The sequence below is a fragment of the Pinus tabuliformis genome, chromosome 9 (genome assembly GCF_031772625.1).
Source record: "Pinus tabuliformis cultivar Carrire ecotype Pingquan chromosome 9, CPIR1, whole genome shotgun sequence".
NCBI lineage: Eukaryota > Viridiplantae > Streptophyta > Pinopsida > Pinales > Pinaceae > Pinus > Pinus tabuliformis.
Genome location: NC_142307.1, coordinates 1,923,769,437 through 1,923,791,333, shown reverse-complemented (window position 1 = coordinate 1,923,791,333; position 21,897 = coordinate 1,923,769,437). Strand labels below are relative to the sequence as shown.

At 37.7% G+C, this 21,897-nt stretch overlaps 1 long non-coding RNA gene across 1 annotated transcript; it reads left to right on the top strand.

Moving 5' to 3' along the window:
- The first annotated feature begins 16,498 nt into the window (after positions 1 to 16,498).
- LOC149156642 (uncharacterized) lies at positions 16,499 to 17,262 on the top strand. Its single transcript, XR_016263386.1, has 2 exons — positions 16,499 to 16,592; positions 16,984 to 17,262. It is a non-coding gene; the product is annotated as an uncharacterized LOC149156642 (long non-coding RNA).
- The last annotated feature ends 4,635 nt before the right edge of the window (positions 17,263 to 21,897 follow it).

The window sequence follows — 21,897 nt, the reverse complement described above, 5'->3', positions numbered from 1 at the left end:
AAGGGATTTACCTAAGGTATTGAATAAGGCTAAAACTATATAAGGAGATGGAGATCAAGGTGTTAGGTGTGAAAGTTATGGGTTATTCATGTGTAATATGATTTGAAATAGGAATGCACTAGGAAGCAAGGAGATGGCTCAAATATGATAGATCTGAAAATATAGTGAAGACTAATGAATAAACTTGCTTGATATGTTTATGATTGTGGCTAAAAATGATAGATTTATGGTGATAATGAAACTCTGATATGAATGTGTGACAATGAAGTTTGCGCAGTATGTGTTGTGGTTACAACGAAAGTGTGTTTTAGTAATTTTAGATCTATACACAAGTTTGTTGCAGTGTAGTCACGTACATAAGAGAGTTTGATTCCATATAGTCATGTATAAATTCTGCAAATTTATTCTATATGTTGAAATCTATACACAGGAGTTATGCATGGTAGTTACATACATACATGGATGTGTTTCATGGATGTTGTGTATATATTCTAGGGTATTGCAATATGGCTTGATGACGACATTTGATGAGTTCTATTCTATTTGTTGTTGTTTGTCAATGAAGTCTTGATCATGCTGATCTTTGTTTGACAACGTTGATTGGGTTGGTTGTTCATGATTGGAATATTTGTTAGTAATGATGCTAGAGTTTAGTAATCTGTGATTGGTTCAATGATCTATGAATAGTTCAATACTTGATTCAATGGTTGGTTCAATGTTACAGTGATTCATGATTTAGCAGTTAGTGATTTGAGATCCGTACGCAGGTTTGGTACAGAGGAAGCACATACATACATGGGAATGCTTCATAGTAGTGGCATATACATTCCAATATATGTGTGATCAAGGTTTGCAGGAACAACGCTATGTTTATGTGATGATGAACAATGTTTGGTTTGGTATATTGATGAATAAGTATGCATTGGTATGATATGATAGCTTATATATGCAATGTATTGGTTTTGGTTGATAGAGATTCAATGATTGGTTTGTTGATGGTACAATGATTCAGTTGGTTTAATGATTGTCTTTCATAATCAATATTCAATTTGGTATTGAGCTTAATTATGGGTGTGGGTCTAATATGAAAATATGATGAAAAGTTTCATACAAGTTTGATGTTTTGAGTCAGGTGGATCCAATATGAAATATTATGAAACATGGTCCAAAACGGGTGCTCAGGTTTGGAGTCTTTAGTGAGGGCGTCAGAGCTTCCTTCCAGTGGTAATTGGCAAATTTGTGTAGGGGGTCGGTGCTCCCTTCTGGTAGGAGCTGGTAAACAAGATCAGGGGGTTGGATCTCCCTTCCAGTGGGTGATGGAGAATGAGAGAAGGTTGTAGCCTTCTGCAAGTGGGTGCCTGCATATTGGTAAGAGTCTGTGCCAATACAAGATTGTATGAATATTTTCTTTATATAATAAGAATGAAGACAAAGATGACGATAATAGTGGTTTTCTCCCACATTGGGTTTCCACCAAAAAATCTTGGTGTTCACGTGTGTTGTTGTGCTGCTTATATGCGATGGTTTATTATACTCTTACTACTCATGGTTACTATTTAATTAATGGATAATGAAACACTGAAGTACTGGTTAAAGATGAACATCTGATAAATCATATAAAAAAATAGTTATCTGGATATACACGGTTTTCATTTACCACAGTCGCATACATACGCTGGTTTCATGAATGACAGTAGCATACATAAATCAAAATAGGAAATGAAAAGTTAAAGTGAGTTTAAAATACTGATCGCACACCCCCCATTATTCCCAACAATTGGAATAAGAGCAAGTCATTCTAGTTAAAGCTTAACCACTTGAAGTGGATCAAGGATGATGAGAAAGAAGAAAAACAAGGCAACTCAAAGGAAGAAATAAATTCATGAGAGCAGTGACAAGCATGTGTCTAATGTTATGGCAATATTTGCATTAATAGGCCAGGGACAATTTGCAGTAGAAGAACAAGACAAGTCAGAAACAATGGAAAATAAAGGTATGCCTATGCTAAGTAACGATAATTATCAAGAAGGGAAAGAAAATATGATGTCTAATCTAATGGACCTTGGTTATGATGTTTGGAATTTAGTATGAAATGGTTACATTAAAATCCCCCCATCATGTGAAGAAGTTCAAAAGAATAATAAGGCATTAAGTGACATCATTAATAACATACCTGCTTCAACATTAAAAAGGGTTATGTATTATACAACTGCGAAGGAATTATGGGATGATTTACAGACAATCCATGAAGGAAAAACAAAGGAATATTGTTCATTAGGAGAACCAACATGTAATCTTGTTTCTAAAGAAAACAATGATGTATCAAAAGTTGAGTATGTTATGTCAGATGGGGTTACTAATTTAAAAGAGGACAAGTTAGAGGAAATTCTTAATCTTAATGAAAACTTGATTTTGCCTTAAAAAGGGGTAACAATCCTAAGGATGAGTTATAGGCATATGATACAGGGATCATGTTAAATTAGTAAATGCTACAATAGAATATAAACAATATTGTGAAGGACTTGAAGTTGATATTGTCTCTCTAAGAGAAAATCTTGAAAAGTCAAACAAGCGAAATGAATAGTTACTTCAAGTATTTGAAGAACAAGAGAATGGGCTGAAGGAAGAGATTATCGAATTAAAGGAGCAACTGGAAGAAGGAATAAAGGTTGAAGAAGGAATGAGGAAGCAATATTTGGAAAAGGAAAAACAATATCAAAGAATGGAGGTTGAGGTAAACATTTTAAAAGGTAAATTAGAAGAAAATGATAAACACTTGAGATTTCAAGATAGTACTAATATTTTGGATAACATTCTTAGTAGTCAAAGGTCTCATTCCATTAAATATGGTCTTGGTTTTCATGAAACTATAAAAGGAGAATCTAGTTCATAGGCTTGTGCAAGGATATTGAAGGATAACAATACGAAATATGAAATTCATGTTAAAGAGATAAGAAGTCAACCAAATCAACATCCAAGAAAGATGAATTTTCAAAAGAAATCATTTGCTCCCAATAATAGAAACATTAATTGATTCTCTCCTCTGATCAATAATGTTGAATGCTTTATATGTCATAATTATGGACATGTTGTAGCCAATTGTAGAAGTAGATTGTTTCAATCTCAAGAAAATATCCACTTCACAGGAAGGTCATCAGCTCCTAGGTACTTAGGTTTCTTTAAGGGATATTGTTTTTCTTGCAACATATTTGGTCACAAAGCTATTTATTGCAATAGAAGGAATATGAAACAAACATATTATGATTCCTTAGCTCTGTTTTCTGGTCATATAAGATATTATGCTTGTAACAAGTTTGGGCATGTAGCAAAAGAATGCAGGAACAAATCAATGGCTCCTCACAAACAACATGGCAAGCAACCAAATAACAACATTGTTACCAAAAGACTTGAGAAAGATGGATCCACCAACATTTCTCATATTAAGCAAAAGGAAGAAGAACAAATAAGGTGTGGTATTTCTCTTTTCTCATTTGAAGATGAAGATGAATCATACATAGATAAAGGATGCTCTCATCACATGGCTGTAGATAAGGAAAAGTTTGAGTCTCTCAAGAAAAATAAAGATGGTAGGGTGATTCTTGGAAATAGTGCTCTAACAAAAGTTATGGGACGGGAAGAATCAAACTTGAGAAGTATGCAAAAGCAGTTGATGCATTATTAGTTTAAGGGATAAAGCAAAATATTTAAAGTGTAGGTCAAATAGGTGACAAATGACGTATAATTGTATTTACATTAACTAAATGCAAAGTTATAGACAAAGAAAATTGAAAGGTTATAGAAAGAGGATACATAAATCTAGAAAAATTATATGGGATAGCAGAGAAAAAATTAGGCACAAATAAGAGGTATAGTTCCTCTACTTCTCCAATTTTAGAATAAAAGAAGATGGTTCCCATTGCAGTCTATTTTTCTTAATCTGTTCTTCTAACAATGATTAAAGAATTAATGTGAGGTACATAACCTCATGAATAACATGTGATGATTATCAAGTCCACATGATCACTGGTGTATGATATTAGGGGGAGCTATGCATGCATATCTTGATTCTCTATGTTGCTTTTATATTCATCTAGTGATGCTTATATTACTGACACTACATTTGATGAAGTTACAATGAAAAAAAATAGACATGCCATGTTTAGGGGGAGTTGTAGTTATGAAAAAACAACAGTTTAATCTTTGTATGCAGATCTCATGAAGGACAATCAAGTATATACACGAGTTTTGATCTAGACAATCACGTATGGTTCCCTGTGGTGATAACTGAGTGACACAAACTCAGGGGGAGCTTCTTATATGTTTTTATCAGTTGGTTATTGGCACTTTGGAACTAATATTGGTTTATTGTGGGCTGTCAATAATTTCCATTTGATGCTTAGGAATGATGTTGGTTCATGATGGTTCATGAGTTATGTTATTGCTGCTGTTGAAATGGTTCTTTGATGGATTTGATGATTGATGAGATGGATATGATCATAGTTGATTATGATAAGTTGGCACAAGTTCAGGGGGAGCATCTGCTATGATTCTAATAGTACATTGGTGGCATTATGGTTTCTTGAGTACAACTTGCTAAATGATGGTGTTTATGATGAATTCATTGTTTACTCATTGCTTGTTGGCATTAATGAGAAGATATATGATGTTGTCATGAGTTGCATGAATTTAAAGTTATGTATGATGTCTTGCACTTTGGTATGGAGATGTTGATGATGCCACCATGCATAGATTGCACTTATGGAGGATGTTAATATGCTACTAAAGTTTCACTTGGTAATAGCGCGTTAAACTTACTTGAGACACTTGATGAGGAGGATGTGTATGATGTTGATGTTGGTTGATTATGATCATATTTACACATATTTTATTAATACATGTGAACATTGCTTATGGTGTTTGATATTGCTGCTTAAGGATTGCGACTCTTCATACTTATGGAGAGAGTATGCTGACCTTGATGTCATAAGGTCAAGAAGATGAGTTGTTAACAAAGCCTGATTCCACTATCTTATGCTTCTACTACAATTACTCAGTGATGCTTAAATGGCCACATGTTGGTGATGTTGGAAAGATTGATGCTACATTGCCTTATCTTACATAGCTTCTTGATGATGAGGATGTTCATGTTGCTTCTATGATTTCTATGATCAAATGTTCATGTTGCAGAATCCTATATGGTGTATGGTGGATGTTGATGGCTATTATGGTTTTTCCACCTCATTATTGAGGTCTCCAGTTTTGGTTATAAATGTCATATATGTCTCTTGATGTAAAGGTCATGTAAAGACCCATGTTGTAAATCATTGTAAAACTTAGTCATATATGAGCTATTGGGGTCAAGTCATTTTGGGAAATTGATGTAATGTTGAGTCAAATATGTAACCCCATTGTATTGGGTGATTGATGTAACCATGTTTCATTGGTGACAAGAAAGGTCATACTTGGTTGAATCATAAATTCTTGTGCTTTTATTGTATATACTTAGAGGTTACAACACATGCTCAAGGGGAGCATGGTCAATATGCAGTTTTCATACTGAGCAGATCAGACCTACAATGATCCTTTCTATAAAGGGGGAGAGAATCCTTCATTCAACATTGGTCAACCCTTTGCCCTTGATAGCATAGGAGGAGAGAAGCTTGGAGTTTGGAGAAGAATTCTTGGAGAGAAACTTGGTGAGAAATCTCGGTATTTGCAGGGGATTATAGGTGGTGACCAAACACCAAAGCGATTATCATCAAGTCCAAAGGGGGAGATTATTGACATTATGGCTTTCCTTGATGTATACCTACTTAATAAAGATGTCAACATTGTGATAACATGATGGTTATGCGGATGCTATAGATTGATACAGATGCTACAACTGGTATGGATAAAGAAACGACAGTTTAGACGAAGATGGATGGTAAAGGTGATGTTTGAGAAAGTATACACGATACCTGTGAAGCAAAGTCATGTACATACGTAGGTCCTATAAGGGAAAGTAACGTAAAATTTGGGGTTTGAAACGTCGATCTAGTGAACAAAGTACTGTGGATAATCCGGGTCATGGTCATAATTTTCCAAGATTGTATATTCTAAATAGGAAACAAAGGTTATGGTGGTTGTCATAACCACATAAGTGTCAATGGGGGTTTCATAGGAATAATATGCAAGGTAGAAGATGTGGCATGCAAGAAAGGAAGTGGAGCATTCCACACAAGAGGATATATTAATTGGAGCACATACCATTTGGTCTACTTTACTAATTCAATAACTTGCTTAAGATATATAGATGGTTATAGAGACTATAATATATGTGTTATCCCCTGTAAAAGAGATATATCATAATTAATTTTATATAATATATATCTTATCATATTTATGAGATTTATTATAAGATAATATATACTATTGGTCGTATATGTTATTAAATCTTTAAATTGCTTTTTATTTTTCATTTAGTATATTTTTTCTTTCTATTACTTTTTCAACATCACTACTATTTTAAAACATAAACATAAGTTTTAAACAAGAACCATCCAGTGGCAATATCATTCCTTTTGCTCTTTTGTATAGATGTATTTTCTGCATGTAAACTACATGCAAAAAATATGAAAGAAATGACATTGCCACTACATGGATTTTGTATAGCAAGAGACATAAAAGTCTCATTTTCCTTATTAAAATAAGATATATTGCACTTTGTGTAATTATAATCAATAAATAATATTGTAATTTAAAAAATCATTAAAAAATATATGAAATAACTTTTTATTAATTTTCAAATAGTAAAACATAACATAAAAATATATAAGTCAGATTATTAAAAACTAATTAATTTTTAATGATATTTTTTTTGGTAGGTAAGCACCCACGAGAGATTTGAACCACTGACCTATCGCAATGAGTGTCTTAACATTACACCCATTCACCGTCAATCAAAAGCCCTACTGCCTTTTTTAATGATATTTTCATAATACATTTATATTTATATTTTTAAAATTCATACTAAGTAAATATTTTTGATATTTTTTTGCATTTATTTAATAATAATTTATTTTATATAAAAATTAACATACAACCTATGTAAGAAAAAAATAACATAAGCAACATTATTTATAACTTTTTTAATCTTATTTTACCATTATCAAAACAAATAAAAAGAAACTAAACATAGTTTTTTATAAATTACATAAATAAACATATGTATTACATACATTAATGGAACCAAGTGTAAAACTAAAAACTAAATGATAAAATTAAAATTGTTTTAATAGTAAATAAAGAATATTTTTATAAAGGGAAAAATAGTTTTCAACCAACATTAAAGACTTTGCTAATACATAAATAATTATTTAATTTAATATTTTAAATAATTATTTAACTTAAAAATTTTATTTAATATTTTAAATTATTGCTAATTTTATGCGAGTTCATGTAAGATGATACTTTTAAAAGAGAACCTATTAGTTTCTATTCAAGGAACGATTTTTCATATTGCACTTTTAAGAAGAAGGATGGAAATACCAAGAAAAATGGTTTTGAAAACTCAAATAATAAGTTTGCATAAATTTAAATTAATTTTATGTAAATTTAAGTGAGTATATTTAAGTATCTTTTTCATAAATATATTAAAGTATTTAAAAGAGTTAGATTACACTATATTTATAAAAACAAAATCTTAATGATTTTTTTTCATTAAATTTAAAGAACTATTATAAATTCATTTTAACTTCAATAAATATGAAGCCAAGTCTTTGTTTCGAAATTAAAAAAGTATATGATAAAGACCAATGTTTGCCATGATAGAGTTAAAAAGTGAAAAGTGATATTACATTATATTTTATCTACGGTGATATGCAAGGTAATTTAGCAGTTGTTTTTAGTGAGGTTTTTGGAAGTTTTTTTGATGGGTTTTCCCGGTTAAATTTCTCTAAAATCCGGCAGTAATTTATTCAAATAGCAAGGTTGATAGGTAATTTTTGCACAATCAAAGTGTCCTAAGTGTTTTCAGGGTGCTGAATCCAAATATACAGTTAAAAAACCATTTTAAATAATACAAATCAAGATTTAACCTCAATTTTTCTTGCGGAATTCCATCACCGGAATCTCCAAAAAATTACACTAAAGACACCTCCCTTATCCTATCGCCTTTTCAAACGTGTTAGATATTGAGGTTAGATATTGAGGATAGGATGGTGATCTGACGGTTACGACCAGAGGTTTGTGCTTTCACCAAGACCAACACCATCGCAAAAATCGAACACGTTTCAGCTACAATATCGGAACCAGTTATTACTTCAAAGAGCCATAAAAGAGTGGGTGTTCCAAAGGGTTTGAAATATTATCGACATCATCCAATGAAACCAAATCAGTTAGCACTGTCATCCTCAAAGAATTCCCAGAGAAGAATTGTGCCCGAACTGAGGAAGGAAGGTGTGGAGCCTCATAATGAAAACTTGCTTTCACTCTCTCTGGCCAAGCCTGAGAGCATGAAGCCATTGGCACATAAGCTGTCAGAATTTGATTATCATAAGACCTTTGTCACACTAGCTAGGACTAAGACCTCAATTTCTGAAGGGATTGATATGCGGCATCAAAATTTTCATGAACATGTGTCTTCTCAGATCATAAATTCTGTAGATTGTATCTCAACAAATATGGCAGATAATCTACAATCATCTCGAAACATACCCAGTGCATGTGTCCCAGGACAACCTTTGACATGTACATTCAGTGCTTTTCTTTATGGAAGTACATCGCAGGAAAATACGTTTACATTACAGAATAATGTTCCTGAATTAGGAACGTCAACTCCTGTTGGCAGAACAAGCCAACAACTTACAAACTTTAACACACCAAAGGAGAGCCAACGACCTACAACTTTTAACACACCAAAGGAGAGCCTTAATTGCATACCTATTCTTCAAACTCCATTTATGCCAAATGGTGAAGGACACCGGCTTGTGAGCAATGAAGGCAATTTGTAGCTACATTGCAGTGATTATTCAATATCAGGTAAGAAAAGGAAATCATTAAGCTACACAAAACAAGAAGCAGATTCAGCAGGGATGTTGACTTCGGAGAAAGGCAGTGACAATTCTTGTAAAGAAGAAATATTCTCTCAAAAGAGACAAGAAGCTGAGAATATTAACTCTCCTAATCATGATTGTGTCAATAGAGATTCCTCAAAGAAACACATTATATTCAATGACAATGTTGAAACAGAGTTCCCAGGCACAAAGAAAGGAGTTTCCAGGCCTGTTGCTCTAGAGCTGCATCATAATAATGCAATCAATTATTCATTAGGTAGCATGGGATATCAGGTTTCATCAATTCCTGACATGAACAGGCTGTTTGTTATGCTCTTAACCTGCAAAGTAATACCCAAACATAGAATTTGCGAAGAAAAGATACTGAGAACACAAAATATGCGAAGAAAATATACCCAGAGCACAGAATAGCAATGATTTTATTATTCAGAGAGAAATGTTCACAGGCCTCTTCGAGGGGGCAACCTCCAATAGAGCAGAGCTCGATTACAAAACAAGACACGATGCTCCTTGCAGGGAGTCTCTATCCTTTATATATGACTCATACATGCAATACCACGGGCCAATATCGTGGGTTTTATTAATACCATCTATCTAATACTACCGCCCATTTACCATCTATCTAATACTTCCGCCCATTTGCAACTAACTGTGGTCCCGTCATTAATTGCGGGTTAACCACTTACAAATATTATTATGGGCTTTATTGACTCTTGACTATGACGTGATCCCAAGACATAAATAAGGGGGTTAGGGTGGGACCCTAACATGCCCTCCCCCTTAAGACTAGCCTTGTCCTCAAGGCTGAAGCTGCGGAAACTGCTGAAGAATAGTGGCCGGTTCCCAAGTTGCATCTTCCGGAGAGGTGTCTTTCCATTTGACGAGGACCTCCTTAATCATGCGGCCGCGCAGGTGCTTGTCTCGTGTGTCTAGAGCCTGTTCAGGTTGAAGCCAGATTGACCCTTCTTCGTCCAATTCAGGTAGACTGGTTTGAACTCGGCAATTGTTCCCAATCACTTTCTTGAGGCACGATACATGGAAAACTAGGTGGATTTTTGTTGTAGGTGGCAAAGCCAACTTGTAAGCCACTTCTCCAATGCGCTGAAGTACTTGGTATGGTCCGTAGAATTTTGGGGAGAGCTTTTGACAACCCTTGTCTTTGAGTGATGTTTGCTTATATGGTTGCAGCCTCAAAAAGACCTGATCCCCTTCTTGAAATTGGCGCTCTGAGCGATGTTGGTCAGCCTGTTGCTTCATACGATTCTGAGCTTGATGAAGATTCTCGCGCAGATGGGCAAGCATGGTTGCGCGGTGTTGTAGGAGTTGATCCACGACTTGTACTTTGGAGCACCCTGCGAGATAAGAAGTAGGGGAAGGCGGAAGTTGTCCATAGACTGCTTCATAGGGAGTCATTTTGGTGGTGGCATGATAGTTGGTGTTATACCACCACTCCGCCAGAGGTAACCACTGTACCCAAAGGTGTTGCTTTTCTGAAGTGAAACACCTAAGGTAGGTTTCTAGACATTTGTTGACGGCTTCGGTTTGACCATCTATTTGCGGATGATATGAAGTACTGAGTTTGAGTTGAGTGCCTTGTATTCTGAAGAGCTCCTGCCAAAAATTACTGGTGAAGATTGGGTCACGGTCCGACACAATAGAAGTGGGCATGCCATGCAATTTGAAGATCTGATCCATGAAAGTTTGAGCCACCAAGGTTGGTGTAAATGGGTGGGGTAGGGCGCAGAAATGAGCATACTTCGACAGTCGTTCCACTACCACCATGATGACTGACTTGTTCCCAGACTTTGGAAGACCTGTAATGAAATCCATGGAGACCTCTGTCCAAATTGACGCCGAAATGGGCAATGGTTGTAATGTGCCTGGTGTGTTGACGGTTTCCCCTTTGTGGCGTTGACAGACGTCACATTTTGCTACGAAAGTAAGGATGTCATGTTTCATGCCGGCCCAAAAAAATGATCTTCTGGTGCGAGCATACGTCTTCTGAAAGCCCGAATGTCCTGCAATGGGAGATGAGTGCAATTCTGCCAAAATGCGACTTTTGAGGGTGGATGTTGGCGATATTACGACTCTGTCCTTGTAGCGAAGAATATCATTCTGCCACGAGTAGCCCTTGCTGGAATTAGGATCTACCTGTAATTGAGAAATGAGTTGGGAGAGCCCAGGATGTGAAAACCATTCCCTGCGAGCCTCTTCAATCCAGTCGGGAATGGGGAGGGAAATTTCTAGCAGAGTACTTTCCTCCTCAAATTGGCGCGACAATGCATCGGCTACCCTGTTGTCTTTCCCTTTCTTGTAAATGATCTCATAATCATATCCCAGCATTTTGGCTAACCATTTATTTTGTTGTGGGGAAGATAGGCGTTGCTCCAAAAAATATTTAAGACTGTGATGATCTGTGCGATTTGGAAACGTCGCCCCAACAAGTAAGGTCGCCAGGTCTCGACTGCATGTAAGATGGCCATCATTTCCTTCTCGTAGGTAGATTGGCCCAGATTCTTCCCACTTAGTTGTTGGCTGGTGAAGGCCAATGGTCACCCTTCCTGCATTAAGACTGCTCCAATACCTGTTCCCGAAGCATCACATTCAATGACAAATGATTTGGTGAAGTCCGGTAGTGCTAAGACAGGAGTGGAACACATGGCGATTTTGAGAGCGGTAAATGCCTGTTGTGCTTCCTCGTTCCAGAAGAAGGAATTTTTCTTTAGGAGTTGCGTTAGGGGCTTCGCTATGCGGCCATAGTTGCGGACAAATTTACGATAATAGCCTGTGAGACCCAAAAATCCTCTCAAGCTTTTCAAGGTCTTAGGTTGAGGCCATTCTTGCATTGCCTGGATCTTTTTGGGGTCCACCTTGACACCTTCACGCCCCACAATGTGGCCCAAATACTCAACTTCGTCCATGCCAAACGAACACTTAGACATCTTGACAAATAATTTATGCGTTCGGAGCAGTTGCAAGAGTAGATCTACTTGCTGAAGATGTGTCGCCCAAGTGCCACTATAGATGAGGATGTCATCGAAGAAGACAAGGACAAATTTTCTGAGATATGGTTTGAGGAGGTGATTCATAAGGCTCTGAAAAGTAAAGGGGGCATTACAGAGACCAAATGGCATGACGAGGAACTCATAATGGCCTTCATGAGTTCTGAAAGCTGTCTTGGGAATGTCGACTTCCTTCATGCGAATTTGGTGATAGCTTGAGTGAAGATCCAACTTAGTGAAGAATTGAGCCCCATTGAGTTCGTCCAGCAAATCATCAACCACTGGGATGGGAAATTTATCTTTGACTGTTAACTTATTGAGGGCCCTGAAGTCGGGACACATCCGCCACTCCCCATCTTTCTTGAGGACCATGACCACTGGGGATGAATACAGACTAATGCTGGGACGAATGACACCTGCTTCCAACAATTCCTTGATGATTTTTTCTATTTCATTCTTTTGGGTGAACGGATATCTGTATGGCCGCACATTTAGGGGTTGGGCCCCTGGAACCAATGTGATGCTATGATCATGTTCCCCTCGCGAGGGTGGAAGCTCATGAGGCTTGTCAAAGACCGTTCGATGTTTATTTAAAATCTGTTGCATCTCAGGATGAATTGGCGGAGACATGGTGTCTACTACCTGGATGGCATTAAATTGAGCTACCACTCCATGATGGCCCTTTTTTAACAATTTTTCCATTCTATGCAAGCTGATGATAGAGGGGGCTCCCGCCTGTAGTCCACGGAGGGTATGTGTGGAGTTGTTCTGCTTAAAACTCATATATAACTCCTGGAAATCCATTGTGATTGGCCCAAGAGTGCGGAGCCATTCCACGCCTATGTCGCAACCCCCCATGTGTATTGCAAACATGTGGGTTTTCAATTGATAATCCCCCATTTGAATTTTGACATTTTCATAGCGACCTTCACATTTCATTGTACCCCCATCTGCAATCTGGACTTGGAAGTTAGAAACTGCCCGGACGAAACAATGTGTTGCTTCAACGATCTTTTGATGGATGAAATTATGGGTACTTCCACTATCAATCAAGACTACTACAGGGCAATGTTTAAGAAAACCCCTGATTTTGAGAGTTTGAGGGGAAGAAATTCCTGCCAATGCATTTAGCGAAATAATTGGTTCATCAGATACAATTTCCTTTTGGTTATCTTCTTCGATCTCCTCCGGTTCCTCAAGTGGTGGATCTTCCTCGGTGGAGCTGTAGTCAGTGGCATCTATTTGAAAAAACTTGTGCTCTTTGCATTTATGACCCGGGGAATATTTTTCATCGCAGTAGTAACATAGTCCTTGCTTCCTTCTTTCGGCCATTTCCGCAGGTGACACCTTTTGAATCTTAAGTGTCTGAGTCGTATTGGGAGCATGTGAGGGACGACCTTTAGCGGGGAAGTTAGGGCGGCTGGATTGGGCTATTAATGCACATTCCACCTTATGGGCTACCTGGCAAGCCTCTGTCCATGTGGGCGAGTGGTGGAGGAGAACCTGAGCTTCGATGGCTTCTTTAAGACCGTTGATAAAGCATTCCATGTAGAACTCATCTGTGAGACCCTTAGTGCGGAAGGCTAAGGCTTCAAAAGCAGTAATATATTCCTCCATTGTACCCATCTGTCGGAGCTTAGTGAGGCGCCCCAAGAAAGAGTCTTCCTGTTCAAAGCGACTGCGAAGAGTTTTGGCAAATTGGGCCCAATCCCGAAACTGTCCATTGCAACGCTGATGCCATTCCTTCCATTGCCATCGTTCATTGTCCAAGTACATGGTGCCCACCATAAGCTTAGTCCCCTCATCTATGATATGATTCAATTGGAAATACTACTCCATTTGTGCTAGCCATGCGGACATGTGAGAACCGTCAAATTTATGCATATCCAACTTGGGAGGTCGCTGACTAGGTGGTGGATGGGTGTGCCAGACGTGATGAGAGTGGCTAGACTCACCCTCATGGTATTCATGGCCATTATACGCCTCCTCGTGGGCTGGCTCCTTGCCCTTTGGGAGTGCATCAGCTATCTGGTTACTTATTCCTTTAAGCTCAAGTTCGATAAGCTTCACCACCGATTGGAGGGAGTGCACATGCTCTTCAATTTTGTCGATCCTTTCATTGGCCATCGCTTGGGCGCGAGTTTCTACCATACACCAACCTGAGGACAAAAATTGGGACCGCCGAAAATTTTTTTACTAAGAAATTGAATGGTACCACCTTGCTCAGCTCGTCGTCCTGATTCTGATGGGCTAGGTCACCAATAAGCGCCCCGGAAGATCTCAGACTTTTTTTTTTTTCTTGGAAAACTCCAAATGGAGTTTTACTCCTTCCTAATCAATGTTGCGGTCGCCAAATCCTCAGAATGTCAATGCCGCCAAAAGTCCTGCGAAAATTATATCCAGGGACAGGAACCCTTCACAACTACTCCGATCTGGTGGATCTGAGAGATCTGAATGGTGGAACAACTGCTGCTGCTGATCTGATGGAGCTGCGGGACTGATGTCTGCTGCTGTTGCCCTTGCTGATCTGGAATAGGTGATGTGTGATCCCCCGATAGAAAGGGAACTATGGTCTTGAGGAGTGTCAGGTGCTACAGATCGCAATATACATAAGGGTCTGACAGTAGTACTCGGCCCAATGTTTCAGGGCTCTAACTAAGGAGGATCGACCGTACCCTTAGCCGTACAACCCGACTACCCTATCGTACGGGCGAGTAATCTCTCCGAGTGCTGTTCTCAGTGTACTGTAGCCACAAGACGGCCGAAGGTTTAGCTATGGCGAGGTTTCAAGGGAGATAGGGGGCTTCCTATATACCCAGAGGGTATGTGGAAGACAGTCTGTGCGCGGTTCTGTCTAATGCGCTACTACTCGAAGGGGTACCCACAGGGGTTACAAGGGAGTCCAACAGACGTGACCACCTCTTGTATTTCCTGCATGCATGCCACCCCAAATCCGCAGGTTTATGCGCTTAATGACAGATCCCGTGGTTTAAAGACGCCGGAACACGTCTCTAGCCAAAAAAAATTTGCTAAAATTTGGAGATCTCACTGAGCCCTGGAAAGTGCTCTGATACCACTTGTTATGCTCTTAACCTGCAAAGTAATACCCAAACATAGAATTTGTGAAGAAAAGATACCGAGAACACAAAATATGCGAAGAAAATATACCCAGAGCACAGAATAGCAATGATTTTATTATTCAGAGAGAAATGTTTACAGGCCTCTTCGAGGGGGCAACCTCCAATAGAGCAAAGCTCGATTACAAAACAAGACACGATGCTCCTTGCAGGGAGTCTCTATCCTTTATATATGACTCATACATGCAATACCACGGGCCAATATCGTGAGTTTTATTAATACCATCTATCTAATACTACCGCCCATTTACCATCTATCTAATACTTCCGCCCATTTGCAACTAATTGTGGTCCCGTCATTAATTGCGGGTTAACCACTTACAAATATTAATATGGGCTTTATTGACTCTTGACTATGACGTGATCCCAAGACATAAATAAGGGGGTTAGGGTGGGACCCTAACACAATATGTAGCTACACTGCAATGATTATTCAATATCAGGTAAGAAAAGGAATCATTAAGCTACACAAGATAAGAAGCAGATTCAGTATGGATGTTGACTTCGGAGAACGGCAGTGACAATTTTTGTAAAGAAGAAATATTCTCTCAAAAGAGACAATAAGCTGAGAATATTAACTCTCCTAATCATGATTGTGTCAATAGAGATTCCTCAAAGAAACACATTATATTCAATGACAATGCTGAAACAGAGTTCCCAGGCACAAAGAAAGGAGTTTCTAGGCCTGTTGCTCTAGAGCTGCATCATAATAATGCAATCAATTATTCATTAGGTAGCATGGGATATCAGGTTTCATCAATTCCTGACATGAACAGGCTGTTTGAATTAAAATTAGGAAATATGCCCACAACATCATCATCGGGAGCAACTGAGTCAATTAATACAGAAAATAACATAGTAATTTCCAGTATGAATGGTCATCAATGTCGTTCCTTGGGGTCAGGACTCCTTACATTTCCTGCATATTCCCCCATGCAAACCGCTTTATCGACATTTTCATCTGTCGATCCATCCCTTCCCCAATCTTTGGTGGATACAAGCAAGAGAGGAAATTCCCACGGAGGTGACAGTAAAGCTACTCAACAAATGCCACCCATGGATTCTAATTGGGGAAAATTTCTTGCTCAGTCAAAGAAAGAGGCACTTGTGCCTTATCAACAACGTTTTATAAACCTGCAAGCCTTCCTAAAGCAATGTGATGAGCCAAATGATGATCATCTCCGAGGTAAGCCTGGGGCGACTATTTACTTATTTTATATTGCTAATATTTGGTTTTCTGCCAAAGTTTGTGGTGGAGCATTAAAAATTTTGTCATGTTTGGACTGTGACTTATGTATTACATATGGATACAACTATTCGATCCTTATCTGCCTCTGGTCGAAGTGGGCATGCTGTTAATCTTGAAACTAGGGCTATTATGCTTTCTTTGGAAGAAGGTAATGTTTCACATGGTGCCTTATATAATTTTTTTTTTAAGCTACTAACAGTTGAATCGAGAATCATGATTCAGGAACATAAGTTTATAACTCTTCGAGGAAGTTAAACTCCATACCTGTGACCTAATAAGAAAATTGCAAAGGGTCAATTTCAGTTGGTTGAAATCATACTTCACAAATTGTGCAATTGTGATGCGTAGTGTTTTGTTCAAAGATGCTTCTATTTCAGCAGTGAAGCCGAATATGAGTTTTTTGTAACCAATATTATGGGTCTATTCATGTCAGGCTTCATTCATGTGCTCAGAAATTTTTGTGATAGATTTTTTATTTCTGTTGTTGATATAGAATATATATGTTCTCATGAAATTTTTTACTTTAATTAATGATGCAGTTAAAGAGTTGCGTCGGATGAAGATGCTCAATGTCTTTGGAAAGGGTATTCCAAAAGGTTCAAATGATGCAGGTGCTACTCCACAAGGTCCTCGTTTACCTGCACCAGGTGCTGCAAAAACTCTGAAACTGGTGACTGGATCCTAAGAGTGCCTAGGATGAAATTTGCAAGAAGGTTCCCAACACTTCACAAGTGGTGTAGCTGGGTTCTGGATGTTGATTTTAAACTGATATTTAATGCAGTGGCTTCTTCAGATAGTAACACTTTAGAAAGTGCTTGCATTCCACTAAGTGCTTCTGAGGTTTTATGTAACACAAAAAATTCTGCAGCATGGAGACTGCATATTCTACAGTTGGTTAGGGACCAGGTCCAAGATGTAAGTGTTATTTTGGACGATGATTCAAGATCAAATATTCTCTAAGAAGATATATTTCTTAATTGCAATTGCACTTGAATTAGGGTCACAGAATGCTGATTTTGCATATTGGTAGATACTTGTTGAAGTTTGGATCCTCATTACATTAATTGAATAATGAAAATCAACAAATGTGTGCCATCTTGTTTAAATTCACATTTTTTTTTGTCATCTTGTTGTAAGGTGTGATGTTTCTTTTCTTGTAAGCTCATATTAAAGTCCTTAATCATTGAAAAATGTTTGAAAATGAAACCATCACATTCTGTGTTAAAAGGAGAAATGTCAATGTGTATCAACTCACTAAGTAGATATAGGATTGGTATTGCATTTTATTGGTTTTAATTCTTGTACGTAGAACTTTCAAGTTCAATACTTCATGCTTGGAGGTTAATTGTCCAAAGTGTGGTAAAGGTGCCTCCATCATTATACTTCATGATAAAGGTGACTCATAATTATAATGATTTCTGTGTACAATGTCATCATTATTACATAGCTCATTCCGTTCCACATGCTATCTTAGCACCCGTAGAAGTGTGTATAGCCCATTTCTTCCCACATGGTATCTTAGCTCTTGCATAAATGGGTGTGAAGATAATTAAAAAAATGTTCTAAGGTCTTTATTTAATGATTTTAATTTGTGAAATGTGAATTCCCAAATGTGAAACTATGTAGAGAAGATCCTGCAATTCTTCAAGCTTTTGCTAACACAAGAATTGGGTTAGTTGTAGGCATTGGTAACGACCAAATCCCATCCCTAAACCAACAGACTATAGCATAGAATTGGATTAAGAACAATATCATTCATTTTGTTCCTGTCAATGATATCATTAGGATCTCGGTACGAAACGAGGATCTGTTCACCGGGGATAAAGCTTAATGGATGTATACACGAGGCAATAATTGTTTTTCTCAAGATATGTGCCATGATCAATACTTGTCCTTTCCTGGTCCTACTGAGGCATGAAAATTGTTTTACCACTTTGTGTCATTCTCTTATGTATTCTCCTCATAAATGTTTAGGATTAAATACAGGGTGGTGAAGGTATGACATGATTTGGGTGGTGGGGAGAAGAACTCCTCACCTTGCTACTTATGTTTCTTTATCATGGTCTACCTTGCATGTTGGGGTCACGTGCATCCATTCTTTGAAAATTGAGGACTCGTCACTATTATAAGGGAAAGTTGGATTTTGTTCACAACCGTTTCATAGCCTTTTGCAATATAGAAGTGGGTCAATGTTATTTATTCTATTCTTTCACAATACTGCAACGATGTCAATCTTCAAATTGGTCTTAGTTCTTCCCACCTTGACACTCCAAGGAACTGATTCTACAGGTATCTCATTAAATTGTCTTTCCTTGCTTTGTGGTGTATGGTATCCTAGGAGTTTTTCCATATGGTTTTAATGTTATTGATTTCTCTCATTCTTTAGTAGGGCGACTTAGGGTTGTGTTATTTCATGCTTTTGGCCTTTGTCTCTGTCGTCTTAAATGTGTGTTTCGTGGCTGACCCTAGTCTCTAATTTTTGGCCTTGTGCAGTTGCCTTATATCTATGTCATGTATTCCTGGTGGGTTTGCAAAGGTGTCAGTCGGCACTCTGTGGTTTTTATAACTTACCATTTCTTGTCTAGGGGTTCCATTTGAGGCGTATTGGGGATGACCTGCTTCTTCTTTGGACGAGGGTCCAAAAATATAGGTATTACTATTGCATCGATTGAGGGTCCAAAACTCACGTTACTACTCTGTCAATAGTCTGTCACTTTTATACTGTGGGATTTCTTGTTTACATATTTCAATCATGGTAAATTGGGGACGACGTGCTTCTTCTTTGTTCAAGGGTCCAAAACTTTGGGTATTGTACACTTCATCTTTGCATTGGCCATGTCTATGTGTTTCATCCACTTCTCTCCATAACTATGCCTCCTTGATAGAGAATGGAAATTCATAGAGGAGGTGCTAGTAGCTCTACTTCTTAACGTAGACATTTGTTTGGTTGGAATTCGATTGCAACCTATTTTGATTTGGTCTCTATGGAGGTTTGAAAGGAATTCATTCACTTTGAATCTAGGGAGTTTGATGATAGGTGCTACTTCTCTGATTCAGAGGTGGGTGTAGAAGACCTCAAATGGATTCCCGACGCTAGGAATTTCAGAAAGAGGAGACTACCCTCTTTCGTTTGGTTCTCAAAGGTAAGTAGGTGGAAAATTATAAAATATTTGTGGGACAGTGACTTCTCTCGAATGTTCATTCCTGACTGGATGATATAGTAATATGTTTGTGAAGGGTTGAGAAGTATATAGTTAATGATTCTAACTCCAAGGAGCTCACAGAGCCTCCTACTATTAATAATGCTCCATCAACTAACTACTGCTTCTCCACCGTCTCACACATCTCCACTTTCGCCAATTCTCATATCTGAGTGACACTTAGTCTGTGTTATTTTTTTGTTTGTTTGTCAAGTGGTCTTAGTTCATTTGAGATTACATCAAGATTGACCTATGGCTTGAGAAACCGCAACCTAGGGGCATCAAGTTTGTCAAAATCACCCAGGTATCGCACTCGGCTTGCGCCACACTAGCTCTTAACATGGTTATATTTTTGCCCACATAGTTTCAAATTGATGACCTTCACATCAAAGAGTGACTTAACAATAGACCCCATCACCATATATTCTACACACTATGGGTCTAATTTATGTTCTTCTTACAAGAAGGTAGAATTCATGTTTAATTTTCTTACACAGTTCTATTGAAGGTGTTCATTTTATTCTACGGCTCTTAAAATAAAAGGATGGCGGCCGTGGGTAATTTCTCCACTATTGTTCTGATGGAGGTTTTTTTTACTATGTGACTTTGCTTTTATAGTGCTTCAATTTCCTCAGTATAAGTTGGAGGTGTTAGTTGTATTGCTGGCCAATTGATGTCAATGGATGTAAATTCTAGGTATTCTTTTATTTAGTCTTCATGCTTACTTTGTCTTACTTGGTTAGAGATATATACTCCTAGGTCAACCTTTCTGGAGGACATATGTTATTAATGTAAAACTTATCTTTACTAATATAAATATTTTGTATTGGCTTACAAACATAAAAGAATATGTAGTTATAGTAAAATTGGGAGATTGGAACACATTATAAAGAAAACCCTAAGGAAAACAGTGGGTTTTCACTTGACCACCTTACCCTTTGATGCTAGCCAATATTTACAGGTTAACACTCCTTTAAGTCTTTCTCTGAGCACGAATGCTTCATTGAATAGAATATTGAAGCCAGATTGTGCTTCCAACAGAAGGGCTTGCATTTTACCCTTAGAATCCTTTTATATGGAGGTACAAAACTTCCTACAGATCTCAACCTTATTTAGGATCCTAGCAGACCTCACTTCTAAGGATATGAACCATTTTGTTTCTAGAGGTGGGGTTTTTGACAACGAAGATGGGCGAGGTATTCCTTCACATTTCTCTCTCAAAGGGATGTGCTTTCAGCCCCAAACTCACCATAGCTCTTTTCAAATCTCAATCAAGTTGTTATTCAAACACTCCTTGCTTTTGTGGGTTAGATCTACGGATTTAGTGAAAGATCTCAAGCTTTCTTTGGAGCTCAAATTGGGGGTTCCCTTTGGAATGTAGCACTTTCTTTTTAAAGGCAAGCAACTGGATGACTCTTCCCCTCTTTTAGTTTACAATATCTAGAAAGATGTTACTATAGTCATGGACCTTCACTTGTGTGGAGGAGTAGTGGGAAAGCCTTCTTCTTCTCAAGATTTCTCTTACAAAGAAGTTGTTTGTAACCAAAACCAATAAAACGTTGGTTAATCTCACGCAACTCCTAGGTCGTTTCAGGTTCAAAATTTGAGATGTACCCTCTGTTGAAGTTCTGTACCCAGATTTGGAGGGCATCCTTCAGCTCTATGTTGAGTTAGGTCTCATCTGTTACTTCAATGGCTTATGACCATGATCAATAGATCTTTATAAGTGGATTCGTTCGACCTAGACCAAGAGGTGCAAATTCATCCTATGCAAAATGTTTTTTTTATAATGCTTTCCATTGAATTGGAAGATTAGTAGAAGACCCTAACTAGTGGGCCTTGGTTCTAAGCTAAAGTCAATTTGTTCATAAGCCCCTAGTTCCTGTATTTTTGACCCCTCTACATCAGTCATCACCAAGCATCCAATCTAGGTCTGGCTACCTATATTACCTACCCACATATGACACTTTTCAGTTTTTAGAAACCCCTTGGGACGTTTTCTAGTTGGACCCAATCTCTGGATTACAAGAATATTGCATTTCGTTGCCAAGCTTGTCTTCAAACCAACCATTTACATAATTCCTATCCTCTATCAAATTCCAACAAGAAATGTCACAATATAACTTCTAAATCTAAAAGATGGAAATCTTGTGACTTCTAAATCTAAAAGTTGGAAATCTTGTGACTTCTAAATCTAAAAGTTGGAAATCTTGTGACTCCTTATGGAGGGTGAGACTTCTTCTATTTTTTACC